Raw genomic sequence first — 18920 nt, forward strand, 5'->3', positions numbered from 1 at the left:
TAATATCCAGAGGTATCTTTGTCATTACCTCTGTATCTGTCTAGGGATCTTTGTCATTAATTTCATCCTCTAAGCATTAACATAAGATAGAAAAATCAAAGCATGTCAAGTCAAGATTTTGTTTGAGTGATGCGTACATTTTTAGGAGGGTCATGATAGAGGAGTTTGACAACCGATGTCACTAACATCAAGGTACATAGAGGGATTGGTGCTCTTTATTAAATGTGAGTTCCCTTACCCTAATACATGACAAAATTCAATGGAAACATTGCAATCCCCCAATTCTGAAATCCTGAAAAGCTGATAAGTCTGTTGGATTTTGAATGAAATCTAAAATTCTACTTTCTCCATATGAAATCCAATGAGGTTGGAACCACTGTCAAACATCCTGAGTCATTTCATGGTAATGTTAAAAATTTAAGTAAAATGATGAAAACGAAGATGTGGTATCCAACACATGCTCAAATAGCTCCCTGAAGAGCTTCCTCAACCAAATAGCTTCACAACAAGCTATATTCGGCTTCGACGGTGCTTAGAGAAACCGATTTTTGCTTCCTGCTCATCCAAAAAATCGGAGCAGATCCCAAAGAGAAGCAACATCCTCATGTGTTTTTTCTATCTATCACACTGCCAACCCAGTCAACATCAAAATATCCATGTAGCCTCAAATTCTTGGGAGTATATCTCAGTCCATAGTTGATAGTGCCACGAAGATATCGTAGAAGATTCTTTGTAGCGATCCAATGTATATGATGAGGCTCAACCATAAATTCGCTCAAAGTGTTGAAGGAAATGTAACTAGGTTCGGTCTTCATAAATGTACTTTTGATATTTGTATTTATTCAAGAAAAGAAATATTATTTCTATATTATTTGTCAATGAGTTTCTTGCTCATTGAAGTAGGTCAAGCACATGGTTAAGTGCTTCTAGGAAGTCAAAAGGTCAATATATTTATAAGACCCTTAGAGGGCATGTTACACTATGTATAAGTTCAAAGGAATACCTCCAAGACAAGTGCAAGTCCCCTCCATGCAGCAACGTCCTCCACAAGAAGCCCTCCGAAGCAAGCATAACAAGTCGACCTGCAAATTGTTCAAAGGTTGGCCTAAAACGAGGTACAGTGCTCTATATATAGAGGCTATCCACTCCACTATAACACACTCATATATCTCTAAAATTAGTGAAGTGAAGTAGCCGAAAAAGACAAGGGAAAGCCTAGTCTAAAGGGTCTTCAAGACAAGAGAAGGAAGGAGGAAGAAGGCCGAAGTGAAGAGGACTGTTTCTAGGGCTAGAAACAGTCACATGTGCGAAGAAGAGGAGGGTAAGTCTACGAAATTACAACAGCTAGAGAACAATCCATGAAATATTATTGTTTGGGTGAGAAATCAAGTCTACAAGGACTCCCAAGCCTAGTGAAGGAGCATATGTATCTAGGGAAGGAAAAGGACCCTAATTCTCTAGGGTTCCTACCTCACGTGGGAAAAACTAGGGCAACAAAATAGTATTACAGCCATACTTCAAGAAGGATCTCGTTTGTTCATGGATAGAAGAGGAACATCTCACCTAGAAGGCTCACTCAAGGAAGGTCTATCTCTAGACAAGAAACAAAGGAGGATGAAGTGTCGGGGAACAAAGTACCGGAAGGAAGAAGTCTATGTGTCGGGGAACCAAGTGCAGAAAAGAGGAAGGAATTGACTTGTGCTTGGAGAACATCCAATCAAGCGTTTAGGGTTTGGCAGTGATCAATAGGAAGCTTCAATAAGATAAACTTACTGAATGGTTTTCCTCTCTAAGAGAGAGAGGTTTTGGCCTTGGTAGAGAGCCAACATTTGTGTTCTTGTTTTTATGTTTTTGGCAGCAGTTTTATGAAGTATACACACATGCATTAATAATAATAAGAAGAATATTAAGCTAACAAGAAAAAGTAAAAAGACTCTACAAACTGTTACCAAGTCAAGAAGAATCATACTACACCTAATTTTCCGTAGATTCTTCAACACAAAGTAGATATAACAAAGCATATGTTCAGTCAAGAGTTCACTAAGAACATCAGGGCCCCCATAAGTTTTCTATATTCAGAAGGATTTGCCAATTCGGGACCAACAACTTTTCCGCATAATTTCCTGAAATTTAGCTCCATCTAAGTAGACACAGACTTGCATCCCACGATTCCACATCTTTCTAACAACTTCACAATGTATTTCCTTTGAGAAAGGAAAATCTTGCTCGACTTTTGCTATACCTCGAAGCCTATGAAGTAATGCATCAGTCCTAGGTCCTTCATCTTGAATTCGGAAGTAAAATCCCTCTTACGTTATAAATGAGAGGGTCTGCACCAGTCAAAAATAGATCATCGACATACAAGACCAGAATAAGTGGCATGTCTTTTTCAACCTTGAAGTATAAGTTTGGATCAACATAGCTCCTTGTAAATCCCAACTTCATAAGATAGCTATCAATCATTTCATAGCAAGCCCTAGGGGCTTGCTTTAATCCATAGAGGGATTTCTTCAAACTGCATACATATGTTCTTCTATCTTGTACTTTGAACCCTTGAGGTTTTTCCAAGTAGACTTCCACCTTAAGTGAGCCGTGAAGGAAAGTAGTCTTGACGTCCATTTGATTAGGCTCCATCCTTGATTGGAAGCAAGAGCAATTATAAATCAGATATTGGTGTATCGAGCAACTGGTGCAAATATTTCGTCATAGTCAACTCCTTCGTTTTGAGAGAAACCATGACCCACGAATCTTGCCTTATATTTTTCAGCACTTCTTCCAGTTCCAATATAATTTTTCCTTTCTCGTCAAGTTATGACAATATTGTTTGAATTGGGAACTTTTCGCCTATAACCTTCTTTAAACATGAAACAAGGAAAACTAGGTGCACTCGAGAAGCTGCAGGAAGCTCCAATTTGTATGATATCATACCAATCTTTTGCAACACCTTGTACGGACCATAATACTTTGGTGATAATTTATTATCCTTCTTAACTTGCTTGAGGGACATTTGTTTATATGGTTGTAGCTATAGGAATACCCAATCACCTACATCAAAACTTCTTTCACTGCGATGTTGATCTGCCTGTTGTTTCATTCTATTCTACGCCAACACGAGGTTATCCTTTAAGAGTTGGAGGACTTGTTGATGCTCGATGTGATTTTCCACTGCTTGAACCTTAGAATTTTCTCTTAAATATGATGTGATGGATGGTGGTTGATATCCATAAAGTGCCATAAATGGGGTCATTTTTGTTGTTGTATGGAAGGAAGTGTTATACCACCATTTAGCCAGAGTGAACCATTTGACCCATTGTGTCTGTTTATCAGATACAAAGCAACGAAGATATCCTTCCAAACATTTGTTTACTATCTCAGTTTGCCCATCAGATTGAGGATGATAAGATGAGCTATGAGCTAACTGAGTACCGAGATAAGAAAATAATTCTGTCCAAAAATTTCCAGTGAAAATGGGATCTCTGTCACTTACAATAATCTTTGGGTTTCCATGTAGCTTTTGAATTGTTTCCATAAATGCAGTAGAAATTGTACTGGCTTTAAATGGATGTGATAATGCACAAAAGTGTGCATACTTGGTAAGTCTGTCAACTACCACTATGATGACACTCTTTCCCTCAGACTTGGGTAAACCTGTGATAAAATCCATCGAAATAGACCCGGGGTCTTAATTGTTTCAACTTTATTTTGTTGGCAAACCAAACATTCCGTCACAAACTTTTGAATATCTGATTTAAGGCCATCCCAAAAAAATTCCTTCTTAACCATGTGGTAAGTTTTTAAAAATCCTGAGTGCCCTCCTAAGGGAGAAGTGTGCAATTCCATAAGAATCTTTTGTTTGAGTTGGGAATTCTTACAGAGGTATAAGCGATCTTTGTACCATAACGAATCATTTTTCTAGCTAAATGTATCAAATGTATTGGAATCTTGTTGTAAATTTTGAATAAGTGCCTACACTTCTTCATCATTCTTCCATTCCTCCCTTGCTTTGTTTATCCAATCTGGTTGGATAATAGAAATGGCGCACAACAATGCTTCCACATCCTCATCCTTTCTTGAGAGTGCATCTGCCACCACATTTTGCTTCCCTTTTTGTAGATGATTTCAAAGTCATAACCCAACATCTTTGTGACCCACTTTTGTTGCTCTTCAGATGATAATCTTTGTTCTAAAAAGTATTTAAGGCTATCATGATCCGTTTTTACCTTGAAGTGTCCTCCCATTAGGTAGGGTCGCCATTTCTTAAGTGCATGTAGTATTGCCAACATTTCTTTCTCATAAATATCTTTTTGTAAAAACTTTCCCTTGATTGGACAACTTTCAAAAGCAATGGGTCTTTCATCTTGCATTAAAATAGCACCAATTCCATTTTCTGAAGCATCACATTCCACAATAAAGGTTTTTGTGAAGTCCGGTGTAGCTAAGACTGGTGCTTGGCACATTTCCTCTTTAAGATGTTCGAAGGCCTTTGTTGCTTATGGAGTCCATGAAAATGCATCTTTCTTCAATAATGTTGTTAGAGGTGTTGCTATTCTCCCATAATTCTTAACAAACTTGCGATAATACCCTGTCAACCCGAGAAATCCTCGCAGATGCTTTATGGATGTGGGGATTTTCCATTCCTTAATGGCTTTAATTTTGCTAGGGTCTACCTTAACTCCTTCATGAGATACAATATGACCCAGATATTCCACCTCTTGTACTCCAAAGAAACATTTGGATCTTTTTGCATATAATTGTTTCTCCTCCAATAGTTGTAGCACCCTGTCAACATGTTCAACATGATCCTTCCAAGACTTGTTGTAGATTAGTATATCATCAAAAAATACTAACACAAATTTTCTAAGGAAGGGTTTGAAAATGGAATTCATCAAACCTTGAAATGTAGAAGGTGCATTGGTAAGGCCAAAAGGCATGACCAAAAATTCATAATGACCCTCATGAGTTCTAAATGTTGTTTTCATAATGTCTTCAGTCTTCATTCTAATTTGATGATATCCTGAACGAAGATCCAACTTGGTGAAGTAAATTGATCCATGCAATTCATACAGTAATTCATCAATGACAGGAATGGGAAACTTATCTTTAATAGTGAGCTTGTTGAGCTCCCTATAATCTGGACACATGTGCCATGATCCATCCTTCTTGTGCACCAATACTACTAGAGCAGAGAAAGAACTTTGACTAGGTTGAATTATACCAGCCTCTAGCATTTCTGCAACCATACGTTCAATTTCACTCTTTTGGGCATAGGGATATCTGTACGACCTGATGTTTGGAGGAACACTTCTTGGAATCAGATGAATAGCATGATCATGATCACGAATAGGTGGGAGACCTTTGCGAGTCTCAAATACCTTGGAATGATTGTCCAAGACTTTTTGGAGATCTGGAGAAATAGATGATTTCGATGTGGAAACATCTAGCGAACATAATTGTGCAATTACACCTCTTTGTTCCTTTTTTAGAAGCTTTGTCATACCGTTAGAGCTGATTATCATTCTCGGTTTCCCTACAATACCCCTTAATTCAACTTCCTTTCCTTCCGCATAAAATTTCATGAAAAGTTCTTGAAAATTAAAAGCTATTGTACCCAAGGATTGTAGCCATTGGACTCCTAGTACAACATCTGCACCTCCCATTGGAATGGAAAGCATTGGGCTAGTCAATACATATTCTCCCATGGATAGCTTGATATTATGGCACTTTCCAGAGGAATTTATTGTTCCTCCATTTGCAACCATCACTTGACACTCTGGTGCTGGATATAGGAAGCAATTCAATTCTTTTGCTACCTTACAATGAATAAAATTGTGGGTACTTCCTGAATCAATCAACACTGTTACCTTTTTCTTCTTGATTTGTCCTTCTATCTTGATGGTTTGAGGAGTGGTAATTTCAGCTAATGCATTACAAGATATGGTCGGATTCATTTCTTCTTTATCTAGACTTTGTTCCTGGAGTATATCCTCTTCTTTTGACCTTTCTTGCTCCTTTTCCTCTTCCTCTTCACAATCTATGTAGAATAATTTCTTCTCAACACACTTATGACCTTTAGTGTATTTGCTATCACATCTTTAACAAAGCTCTTTTGCTCTCTTTTTTTCCAATTGTTGTGGTGTCAACCTTATAGGTTGTGGAAGACTAGGGGCAACAACACTTCCATCTTTATAGTTGTGAGTGGTATGCTTCTTGGTTGCCATAATTTTGCTTTCCATTTTTCTTGCTAACCTGAATGCCTTCTCTAATGAATCAGGTTCCCAAAGGCGAACATCATGTTGGATATTATCCTTTAAAGTCCCTATGAACACATCAATCCTATGCTCCTCTAAAATATTTTTTATCCTTATGTTCAATTTTTGGAACTCCTCAATGTGCTCCATTATTGAACCCTTTTGTTTGAGACTTATCAATTGGCTAAAAAAAGTGTTGCTTTTTGTATCCTCATAATGTGCTGTCAATTCTTCCATAAAAATTGCCCAAGTGATAATTTGTTTACGAGAGAAAAGCCATTGATACCATACAAACTGATTTGGTTCCAAATATAAAGTTGCAATACATACATTTTGTGTGTTTTGCACATTATTGAGATCGAAAAATTGCTCCATCTATAATATCTATGTCGTGGGATCCTTGCCATCAAACTTCTTCATATCGATTTTTGGAATATGGTGGGTTTTCGATCCAACATTAGAGTCTATGAAATCATGATTAACATTTTTTTTGTTCGCATCATGAGTTTCCTTTACTACCCTTTCACCATTAGTAAGTATTTCTTGTAGAAAATTTGTCAAATCTGCGTCAAATCTATATTCAAATCGTCAATCTTAGCTTCCACACCTTTTATCTTAGATTCCATGCCATTTATCTTAGCTTTTATTAGTTTTTCTGAGAGTGAAATTTGTTGCACTTGGTCTTGTAATTTTGATATATCATGTAACATTTATTCCTCTTCTTCATGAGTCATGCTAGAGCTTTTAGGTTGCTTACTAGGTGTTCGCATTTTCTTTCCTCGGGGCATCAGTTACTGATAATAATGCTCTACTATGCCCTTTGAATTCCTTCAAAATAATTTTTCAAACCAAGCTTAAGCAAAAATTTAAAAAAATCTACACACTTTTTTTCACTTTGTAGGAGCTCGATATTGCCTCTGATGTATCTCTGTAATTTCAGATCATCCAGTTCTAAAATTTCAACCTGTAGTAGCTCTCTGTGTCCTCTTTCTAATGCCACTAGTCTGACCCCAATTGGATTCTCCAAAGAAGAGTCATGCCAAATCTCCCACAGTGACCTGATTATAGACTAGTTCAGTAGAGCGAACTTGTATGACGTGCCACGTGTCCCTGTTCGACCATTGGCTCTGAAAAATATATACAAGAAACTACAGTTCATTCTATTTCTATACCTTCTTACGAATTTTCAATCTGATGCCCAGAGAGAAAGTTATGACGATTTTCCCCAGGTCACCTGTTTGGAATGTAATTCAGGAGTCTGCAAAAAGACCAACTTCCTCAAATCATATCTCCACAACTATAGCGCGAAAAGGTCTGAAATTCGGACCCGAGCTTCAGTGCGATCTCGTCTCAAATGGGTTTTGTTTTTTAGCTTCTAAAACGTCGCAGAAAAAAAGTTATAGCGAAAATGCCACGATGACCTATTTGGAGCAGCGAAACCCTAGAATCCAAAGCTCTGATACCAAATGTTATGAAACCAACTCACAAAAAGATAGAAAAGATAGATCAACGCCTGAGAATTCAGCCTCTTCGTGGGGGCAATGTCCTTTACATTACACAAATGAATGATTCCTTGATGATTCAAATGACAAAACCTCCTTTCTATATATAGGAATCTAAGGAGTCACAATATAACTCAGCCGACTTATCAATAATAATATAAAGCTACATAAATAACAATAGAGGGATTCTATAATAGGCAAGTAACATTATTTATTTCCGACATTAAACTAACGCTGCTCTGCCTGCGGAGTTTAACCTAGGATCGCAGCCGCCGACGAGACCAGCAGCATCAATGAGCGGGCCTGGGGGTGGGGAGGCCGCTCCCACCCCGCCATTAACTTCTGATGAAGCTTTCCGTAATCTGTTAAAGCAGCAAGGGAAGAAACGGCAGTTTTCAGAAGTGCCGAAGTTCATAAAAAAACTGGAAGAAATACCTGAGATTGCACTTCCAGAGGAACAATCAATCAAAATCGCCCTTGCTCTGGCTGACAGAGGCTTGGTAGGGCAGTTTATGGGCCGATGGCCGTCCACAAAAAACACGGACGAATGGATTCAGTGAAACTGGAGACCTCAGCTAAAAAATAATGTGATCTGCTACGCTGTGGGACGAGGCTACTTCATCTTTGAATTCACAACCAAAGAAGATCGGGATCTGGTGTTCCGAAACGGGCCGTATTTTATGGGAAATCAAGGACTGTATCTTAATAAATGGAGCCCTGATTTCGACCCTTCTGTTGCGCCGGTCTGGGTCCGGCTTCCTAATCTCCCGATACATTGCTGGAGCTATCAATCCCTGCAGAAGATTGGAAATGGACTGGGCCGTTTCATTGACAAAGCCGATCACAAGGGCCAATATACCTGTGCCAGAATTTGCGTGGAAGTCGACCTGGAAGCCGGCCTACCAGAAGCGGTCAAACTCAAAGTTGGAGATTGGCAGCATTATCAGAAGCTGGATTACGAGCAGCTGCCTTTTAAATGCCGAACATGCCATGAGAATGGACACTTTCAGCGAAATTGTCCAAAAGCAGCAACAGGGATCACGGTTGAAGAAGAAGGATGGAAAGAAATTAAAAAGGGAAAGGCTGTACCAAAGGCCCCAGGACAGAATGCTTCAACATCGCAGGGGAAGCCACAACCTAATCCAAAGGCCAATGCTGCTTCCAAAGATGGAACCCCCTCCGAAGAAAAGGTGGATGTCATAGAGACACAAGAGGAACCTGGAAATAAGATGAAGCAAGGGAAAGAAACTAAAGCCGAATCATCGGTTCCAGCAGTTGATGATGGTCATAGGGGTAAAGAAGGCAATGAAGAGCACATCAGTTTCGCCTCCGAATCAGAGGAAGATTCTGAAGAGAGAGACTCCGAATCTGACAATTCGCAGGTCACTCCTATCAAAATGACTAGGGGTCGGAAATCCAAGAAAAAGCAGAGAGAGGAAAAAACATATCTAGATGTCCTCCAAGGCTCTCAAAAAACCCTCAAAGGAATGATGAATACCAGATCTGGTCGCAAGAGCAACAGGGCTCCAACAGGAGCCTCAATCCCTCAAGGAAGTAAATAATGAAATACGTCTCCTGGAATTGTAGAGGATTAGGCAGCAGGTCGAAAGAGGAAGCCTTAAAAGACATAGTAAGAACATATTCACCTGAAATCCTCCTCATCCAGGAGACGAAGCTGGAGGAACTTCTTCTCCTCCAATCTAGCAAAGCTTTTTGGCAAAAAGGTCAAGGTCGAGCGGTTAGTGCAAGAGGCGCTTCTGGGGGAATAGCCACCTTTTGGAACAGCGCCATTTATGATCTTATTCAAGACAAAAGCAGCTCCCACTGGCTGTATACACAGTTTCTTCACAAAGATTCTGGTCAACAAGTAAGTATGTTTAATCTCTATGCTCCTGTTTTGCCAAACGAGAAAAAAATTTGTTGGAATTCGCTACAATCCTTTCTTTCAGAGCAAAATCCAGGAAATATTATCATTGCAGGGGATCTGAATGTCACCCTTGCACTTGATGAGAAAAAGGGCGGTTCCATTGTCCGGGATCCCGCCAGAGAATGGGTTGAAGATATTATGTTGGGCTGGGACTTGGAGGATATTAAGCCTTCTTCAGGCAAATTCACCTGGACCAACAAAAGATTAGGACCCAACCATATTGCTGCCCGGCTGGATAGATTCCTAGTCCACTCTTCTTTCCTGACATGTGGTCTTATGGCCTCTTCTAAAATCCTTCCAAACCTCACTTCTGATCATAAGCCCATTCTCCTCGAGCTCTCTTTGGATGGTAACCTAGGCCCCATCCCTTTTCGATTCAGCCCTTTGTGGATTCAGCAAGACGGATTTCAAGAGGTGGTTTCTGAAGCTTGGAATAGGCCCGTTCATGGTTCTCCTTTCTTTGTTTGGGAAGAGAAAATTAGGGGACTAAAAAGAAGTCTCAAGGAGTGGGCAAAACGGTTGGAAACTCCTACAGCAAAAAAAAAAGATTCTCTCAACATTCTTGCTGCTCACCAAATTGCTATGGAGCAGAGCCCTGTCACACAAAATCATCTCCAAAAAGAAGTCGAGCTGCAAAAAGAGGTACACAGATCTAGCAGGGAGGAGGAAGAATTCTGGAGACAGAAGTCTAGGAATTTATGGTTAAAGGCCGGAGATAAAAACACTAGTTTCTTTCACAAACAAGCCGAAGCTAGAAAGTATTTCAAATCAGTTTCTGAGATTCATTATCAAAACACGGTGATTAAGGACTTCGAGGGCATTAAGAAAGCTGCTTATTCCTACTTCAAGGATCTTTATTCGGCTCCTGAAGAAATCCCTATTGATCCTCAGGCCTACCCAATGGATTTAATTCCCAAGAGCGTTAAGGAATCGGACAATGCTATGTTGACCGCCCCGATTAGCCTGGATGAGATCAAGGACGTACTGAATTTAATGGAGCCTGATAAAGCCCCAGGTCCTGATGGGTTCACTGTCAGGTTTCTTTTGACTTGCTGGTCGACAATCAAAAAAGACTTATTGAGAATGGTCAGAAAGTCTCAAAACTGTGCTAAGCTGGGCGGTGGCATCAATTCAGCCTTTTTAGCCTTGATCCCTAAAGAGAAAGGCGCTCTCGACTTCAGCAGATTTAGGCCCATATCCTTGTGCAACTCAAGCTACAAGCTGGTTTCCAAAATAATCGCCAACAGACTAAAGAATATTTTGCCAACCATCATCCCTGAAAATCAAGGAGGATTCATAAAAGGAAGAAAGATTTTGGACAACATTGTGCTGGTGCAAGAAGCGATCCACTCCAGTTGCCAAAGAAATGAGAAAGGTATGGTTATTAAGCTCGATCTTGCTAATGCATTCGATAGGGTGAGACATGATTTTTTGTTCAATGTGATGAAGAATCTCGGCTTTTCATCAACCTTCATAAACTGGGTGAACGCCTGTATTGCCTCGCCATGGATTGCGCCTTTGGTCAATGGTCGCTCAACTGATTTTTTCCAAGCCTCCAGGGGCCTTAGACAGGGATGTCCCTTGTCCCCACTCCTCTATGCTATTCAGGCCTCGGTCCTCAGTTTCCAGCTTGCTCATAATCAGAAGATTGAAATTCTGCCTGGTCTCAGAACGACTCACAAGGTGAAGGACATTAATCATGCACAGTTTGCCGACGACACTTTGTTGCTTGGAGGTGCCAGCAGAATCTCTGCCAAGTCCTTCAAGAAGGAGCTGGACATTTACAAGGAACTCTCAGGCAGCAAAATCAACTACAGGAAATGCTCAATCTATGGCTGGAACTGCTCGAACAAGGAGCTGTCTGATATTGCAAGGCTATTAGAAATGAAGGGAATTCGAAGCTGGGAGTCTTTTAAATATCTCGGGATTCCAATTTTCAAATCCAAGCCTAAAGTTGCTCACTGGATGCCGATGCTAGATAAGTTAAAAAACAGAATCCAATCTTGGGGTGCTTCTTGGCTGAATAATGCAGGGAAAATCATTCTTATGAAGTCGGTTCTTATAAGCATGCCTCTATATCAATATTCTGCTCTCCTGGCCCCTAAAACCTTTCTCAACAAAATGGACAGTCTGTTGAGAAGATTTTTGTGGGAAGGTGGAAACAACAATGACAGAAGGCTCCATTTAGTGAACTGGGAGACTCTTAAGAAACCTCTTCTGGAAGGTGGCCTCCACCTCCGGAACCTGGCTGTTCAAAATCTTGCTTTGGGATCCAAAATCTTGTGGAATTTAGTCTCCGGAAATTCCAGTTGGAGCAAAAGAGTCATTTGGAAGAAATACTTCCAAGGGCAACGTTTGAGATGCCTGGACAAGCCTCCAAGATCCTTAAAAGGTTCCCCGATCTTCAATCTTTGCAACTCTGCTAGGGAGCATTTCAGCCATCATCTTTACTGGATCCCTGGGAATGGGAGAAAGATCAAAATTTGGGAAGACTCGATCCTAGGTGATCAACCTTTGAATCAAGTGGACGGTCTAAATAACATCAAAGCTTGGCTGCAGTCCTCCAATTTGCATACCTTGTGGGATATATCTATATGGAAGAATGATCCAGACAGACTTTGGGACTGCTGGAATCTTGGGGAGGTTCCCCTTATGTTGCAGGGGGAAGCTTCACTATTGTTAGACCTGCTCCAAGGCAAATCTCCTTCAAAGGCCACCTCTAAAGACAAAAGAGGCTGGGGCTCCTGTTCAGGTTCTTACACTGTCGCTGAAGGTTATAAAAGTATGATGGCTGTCCCTTATGCTCCTCCTGACCCAACTCAATGGAAGTTTATATGGGATTTTCCCTCTCTCCCCAAAATTGACTTTTTCTGTTGGACTGTTGCGCACAACAGCATCCTCACCAGAGATAATTTGAGAAGAAGAGGGATGGAAGGGCCTTCCAGATGCCCCCTTTTCTTGTCTGCTGAAGAAAATGTCAATCATCTGTTGTTGCTTTGTCCTTTTGCACAGGTAGTCTGGAGGGGAGTCCTGAGGTTACCTGCAAATTTTGATCTCCCAAACAACATTTCTTCTCTTCTCCGTAACTGGGCCAGCCTATCTCCCTTTTGCCTGAAAAAAAAAACACCTTCTCAAGACAAGTTGGATGTGGATCCCCAAGTTTATCTGCTGGAAGCTGTGGTTAGAGAGAAATAATAGAACTTTCAGAGGAGAAAGTTGCAATTCAGCAAGGGTTATTTCCAAAACCAAAGCTCTGCTAGGCGAGGCTTTGGAAGCCAATACTACTTCAAGAAATGAATTGAGGTTGGCCACTGAAGAGGAGCAATGGATTCAAGATCTGATTCCGAATCTGAAGGAAAGGTCCATTCCTCCTGCTCTGACGCATGCCAACTGGGAGATTAGGCTGGAGGAACTGGAATTCATCAAGTGGAGATCAGCACTAAACGATCACTGTTTATTCTTTGATGGGGCTTCTAAAGGAAACCCTGGACTTGCTGGCAGTGGGGGGGTTCTCCTGAGTCCTGGAGGTTCAACGGAAATACGATTCCATTGGGGTCTGGGCATAGAAACCAACAACAGAGCGGAGGCTCTTGCTCTTTGGCAGGGGCTGAATCTGGCGATCAAGTGAAATATCCTGTCTCTCTGCATATTTGGAGATTCCAGAATCATAATCCAAGCCATGATCTCTCATAAGACTCCCCACCAAGTTCACCTAGCCACTGTTATCAAAAAAATCCAGCTCTTATTGCCTAAATTCAGGAAAATTTCGTTCTATCACATATTACGAAAGCTTAACTCTCTCGGCTCTCTCTGTAATCGAAGATCCCTGGTGGTCAACTCAGTGGAATCCTCCTGTTTCATTCCCTAAAGTTTCTGTCATTCGGATTTCTGTTCCCAGCTGAGCCAAGGGTTTCTCCTATTTTCCCTTCTCCTCTGGCCTCCGGGACCCCTCCTCAGGATTTTATTATCTGATTAATCTATCGACTTCTGGCCTTTACCACAGTCATCCAGCCCGCTGTCAATGTACTCTGTCTTCTGTCCGAGCCTCCGACTTAATGTATCATCATTCGATCCTCAAGATGCCTATCAGATCCATATAAGAATGCTCTGTTCTAACCTCAGATCTCCGTTCTGTGTCTTACCTCTGAAAGGCGGCTTTTCAATCTGTAGACCTGAGGGCTGTCATTTTGGACGCCAGTTCTTCAAACCAGTTCTGAAATTTTGGACGCCAGTTCTGCATTCCTTTCAAAGTATTTGTGGATTCACCATCAACAGCGGGCCGTATTGTTTGTTTGTCCAAGGAATGACCAAGGTTCACTGGTTTCGGCTGCCCGGCACTTTCCTCTGCGGTATACCATCTGCGGATCACTCTACAAGGCGAATGAACTGAGCTTATGTTCCTCTATTGTAATGTTCCCGCTCGGTGCTTTGTCATATGTCCACGCTGAAAGCATGCCAAAGTAACCATCATTGAAATTTCTTTCTCTGTAAGAGCTGCATTGTAAAAGCCTGGGGCAGCCAGTTTGCCTCCATAAATAAAAAACATAACCGTTATCGTCAAAAAAAAACAATAGAGGGATTCTATGGGGAACAATAATAACAATATGGGGGAAATAGGGGCACAACAATATTAATAAGGGATACAACTACACTAGTAATGGGGTAATCACTAGTATTATAGGGACCTAACACTCTCCACAAAAATTTCAAGAGACCTTGATCGTAGATCATGGCATAGGTGGCTTCCATAATAGTTCAATTCTTTTTTTCACCATCACCATTTTTCTCCGGAGTATATGGAACAATTGTCTCCCTCTTAATTCCTACCTCTCTACAAAATTCATTAAATTCATTAGATTCATATTCGGTTCCATTGTTAGTCCTCAATGTCTTGATCTTCTTTCCTATTTGATTCTCCACCAATGCTTTGAAAGAATGAAAACATTTGAACACTTCATCCTTCCTCTTCAAGAAATAAACCCATTTTTTGTGTGAGAATTCATCCACAAAAATTGCATAGTATGTGTATCCTCCTAATGAAGTTACGGGCAAGGCACTAGACAAATCGGAATGGATCAATTGAAGAATATCAATTGCCTTGCTTTCACTAGAAGGGAATGATCCCTTTGTATGTTTCCCAGCTACACAACCTTGACATATTCCTTCATGGTTCATATGAAACTCAGGCATTCCTATGACCATCTTCCTTACCCTAGATAAGGCTTTGTAATATAAGTGGGCAAACCTTCGGTGCTATGGCTCACATTGAATAGAGGTATCACTTGACAATTCTCCCAAAGGATTTCCACCAACTTTATAAAACCATCAACCCTAAATCCAGGAGTAAAAGCACCTTTGAAGTTTCTATGCCATACACGTACCTTTCCATCAATGAAAGCTACCTTGAAGCCTTTGTCTTCCATTGCAAAAATAAACACCAAATTCTTCTTCAAATCGGGCACATACAAGACTTCCTGAAGATGTATGGTTTGACCATAGTTCAAGTGAAGAGTAACAATTTGTATCCCTTTCACGGGGTAGCTGGCATTATCTCCAAGAATAATCTTTAAATTAGTTTTCCTCTCAACTAAATTTGAGAGGGCCTCCTTATATCCAGTGAAATGCCTTGAGGCTCCACTAGCTATTAACCAATGATCCAAGATATCCGAAGGAGAGGCAGTAGATAGAGAAAAAATTAAATAGAACTTATCTTGTTTTTCTACAACACTATTTTTATCATACCTAGCATTCCTCGTCTTCTTGGGAGGTCGATTATTTCCTTCTCGGGCAGTGTGATCATCCCTTTTTCCTTTATTGTTGTACCTGTTGTTTCTTTGATTGTTATTGCTTTTGTAATTGTTGTTGTTGTCATCTCTTGGAGGATTTTTCTTGTGATGACACTCTCTAGCATAGTGGTTGAACTTGTTGCAATTGTAGCATCTTCCTTTGCCCCTTCCTTTGAATCCCTTCTTAGATCCTTGACCTTGTCTCTTTGAATCATTTCTCCTTTTAGCATGTGCAAAGAAAACAATAGGTTCATTTCCATTGGAGGAGTTATCTCTCTCCATCATCCTTGTTTCCTCTTGAATGCATCTAGGCAATAGTTCATCAAAACCAAGTATCCTGTCATTATTGAGAATGGTGGTGACAAATGCATCCCATGGTCTTGAAAGACCTCCAAGAGCAACGAGAGTGAGTTCCCTGTGATCAGTAACTTCTCCAATAGATAGTAGGTCATTCTTCACTTGAGTTATTTGTTGATTTTTGGTAGCATCAGATGTGCTCTAGCGTGGAAATTGCGAGGAGAGGCTAAGGCACATAAGATCTCCAAGAGCCAGAAATCATTTTGAGAAATTCAAGAGGATGAGGAGTTATTAAAATAATTAATATTTTTAATGGGTTCCTAAGTTTAAACTTAGGAAAATAAAAATATTAATGGGTATTAATAAAGATAAGGGTGAGAATCTTCTAAGAGACGAGGATCACATCTGTTTTAATCTTAGCCATTGATTAGGGACTTAATCTCGATCGTTGATTCGTCAACAAGAAAAGTATAAGAGAGAAATTGAGGATCATTTGGAGACACACCGGCTTAGTATCTCAAGGAAAATCGATTCTCAAGCAGAGGAGATAGGTTTCAGAGGGAGAGTTGCAGGGTGGAGGAAGAGGAGGGCATCAACAACAGGTAGTGACCAAGGAGATGGTGACGTAGGGACAATGGGAGACAGTGCAGAGAGAGATGCAGTCCAGAGGAGAGATGTAGAGGGACGTAGAGCCACGCTGGGCCATGTAGAGTGATTCAGGGGTGACGCAGAAGTGGAATTAGGGTCCCCAAAGTGTCAAAAGGTCTCAAAGGGAAAGTCTCAGGTGTTTTCTTTCAGTTTCTCTGTAAAATCATTCCTTGTAAAAGAAATTGTTGTTGAAGATTAATAAAGCCCTCATTTGTTGCATCGGTTTTCCCACATTGGGTTTTTCCGGGGACAATGGTCCAAAAATAATTGTGTTGATGTGATTGGTCCTCGTGCATGTATTTTTCTCTGTGTAATTGTGTGATAACTTCAGTAGAATTTATTTTAATATTTGCTAAAGGGATTTCGTAAATAACTTATTATGAATAATAGGTAGGTGAAATAAATCAGTTGCTGCAGTAGTAGAATTTCAGTTTAGAAATTTTCACATTATTCTCATGAAATAGGATTTGATAGAGTCCAACTTTTCCTCTTGATATCTTTCAACTTGTTTTTGAGAAAGAGGATTTGATTTGCATTGTTCACTTTGAACATCGCAACCAAATTATCATATATTTCCTTAAAAGTCCCCAAATCAAAAATATTGGCAACCAAATGCTTTTGAATGGAGTTAATCAAAATTTTCTTAGCTTTGACCTCACCTTTTCTATACTTTGTTCTAGCAACAACATGTGCATTTGATGGAGGCTCCACCACTTTCCCTTGCACATAGTCCAATACTTCATGTTTCTCCAAGGTTAGATCAAGAGTCATCTTCTAGGCATGATAATCTGACTTGTCATTGAGCTTATCCTCAGTCTTGAAATATGAAGTAGCAGCCATAGAGACTAGTCCTTGTCAACAAATATCTTGGTGATTGCTTTTTCTCTTGCTTGGGCATGTCCTCACCTTAGCTTTGATACCATGCTAATTTTAGATAACAATGGTATGTTCTATGTTTGCAACAATTCTTTCAATGTCCTTTTATTAACCCAATGACAATTCGACTTTAATTTTCACTAGCAATCACATAAACCATTAATTCAGATTGACAATAACTGTAGATAAAACATAAACAATAAAATACAAAAGAGAAGTTAAGACAAGAGAACACCAATATTTGGCTAAAGCTAGGGAAAATCCTCCAGAGGGGGAAAACCCTTAATCAATCCTTCTTATTATCAAATACAAATGTTCAGTAGAGAGAATATCCAATAGAGTACAATTATGAAAGTCAAAGTCAATTTGACTTGACTTTTGTAGAGAATCTAAACCAATATCCTAAGTCAAATCTAATCTTGATGAAAGTCTGCAATTCTGAAAAGTCAATAGTAGTCAATGTGCCCTAACCAGTCAGCATTCAAAAGTCCATGAAGCTGTCAAACAACTCCTCTTGAGCTCGGTCAAAGTCAGTGAAACATGACGCCCAATGTTGGTCAGAATCAACCCAAAACAGTCTTCCAAAGTTTAATCAAATCTGGTCAAAGGAGAGACAAAGTCTGCTGTAATTTTCTGCGATCAAAACAATAGTCAACCTTGAAGTCAACGCCGGTCAAAGTGCCCAGATTTCCTCAATTTTTGTGCCAAACAACTCGGCCTCCCAAGATTGAACTTTTTGTGGTCAAAGTGAGTCAAACCAAGGTGAGAAACTTTGTCAAACCCAAGTCAAACTGTCCTACTGCAAAAAGTCAAAGATGCCTCCAAACCCTCGCATGTGTGAAGAAGACTAGGAATGCCTCATATCTGTATGAACTAATCAATCGAGGAGATAGAAGAAATGATGTGTGTTGTTGATGTGCCAAATGAGTTTGAAGGCCTTTATTTATATGTGATGGAGGGGGATTCAATTTGTCTAATTGACCCCAAGCTAACCTTGAACAAATGAGCACTTGTGGGCTTGATATCAAAAACATATTTCTCCTTGTCCGACTTTAGTGCTTCCAGGGTCAATTTTGGTCCTCTCAGAAAGATAAATTTTGTCCAAACATCATCTTATGTCAATGAGCTGCCCAAAGTGGAATTTGGTCCTAGTTGCTCATTTTAAAAAAATCCGACTTTTCACTTTTGGTGCCAAAAATTTCATTTTAAAAATTCAAATTTACATCTTTTAAAAGTTGCAATGAGACTTTGGCTCAAGCATTTATAAATATGTTTTACAATGATAAATATCATTACATCAAGTGACCAAAAGTACATTATGAAGACCAACCATAGTTACAAATTCAACATCCACCGGTACGCATTTTCTGATTTACGAAACAGACATTGAGTCCAAAATGCTGACTTATATGTGGAACTCATCTTCTGTTCTTTTCTTGACCTTTTGAGGTATATTTCCTTTCTTTAGAATTTTTATTAAAATGTTTGTAATAATTTTTTATTTTTATTTTTTAATTAACTTCTAGGTTAATACTCTCACTTTTCTTTGATAGTACCTTGTACTTTCATGTAATATAAAAACAATATTATGGAAAAGGTTGTGTGTTTATGCGACTCTCTTTACTTCTATGCTCTT

The sequence above is a fragment of the Pinus tabuliformis genome, chromosome 1_1 (assembly GCF_031772625.1).
Source record: "Pinus tabuliformis cultivar Carrire ecotype Pingquan chromosome 1_1, CPIR1, whole genome shotgun sequence".
In the NCBI taxonomy this organism is placed as follows: Eukaryota; Viridiplantae; Streptophyta; class Pinopsida; order Pinales; family Pinaceae; genus Pinus; species Pinus tabuliformis.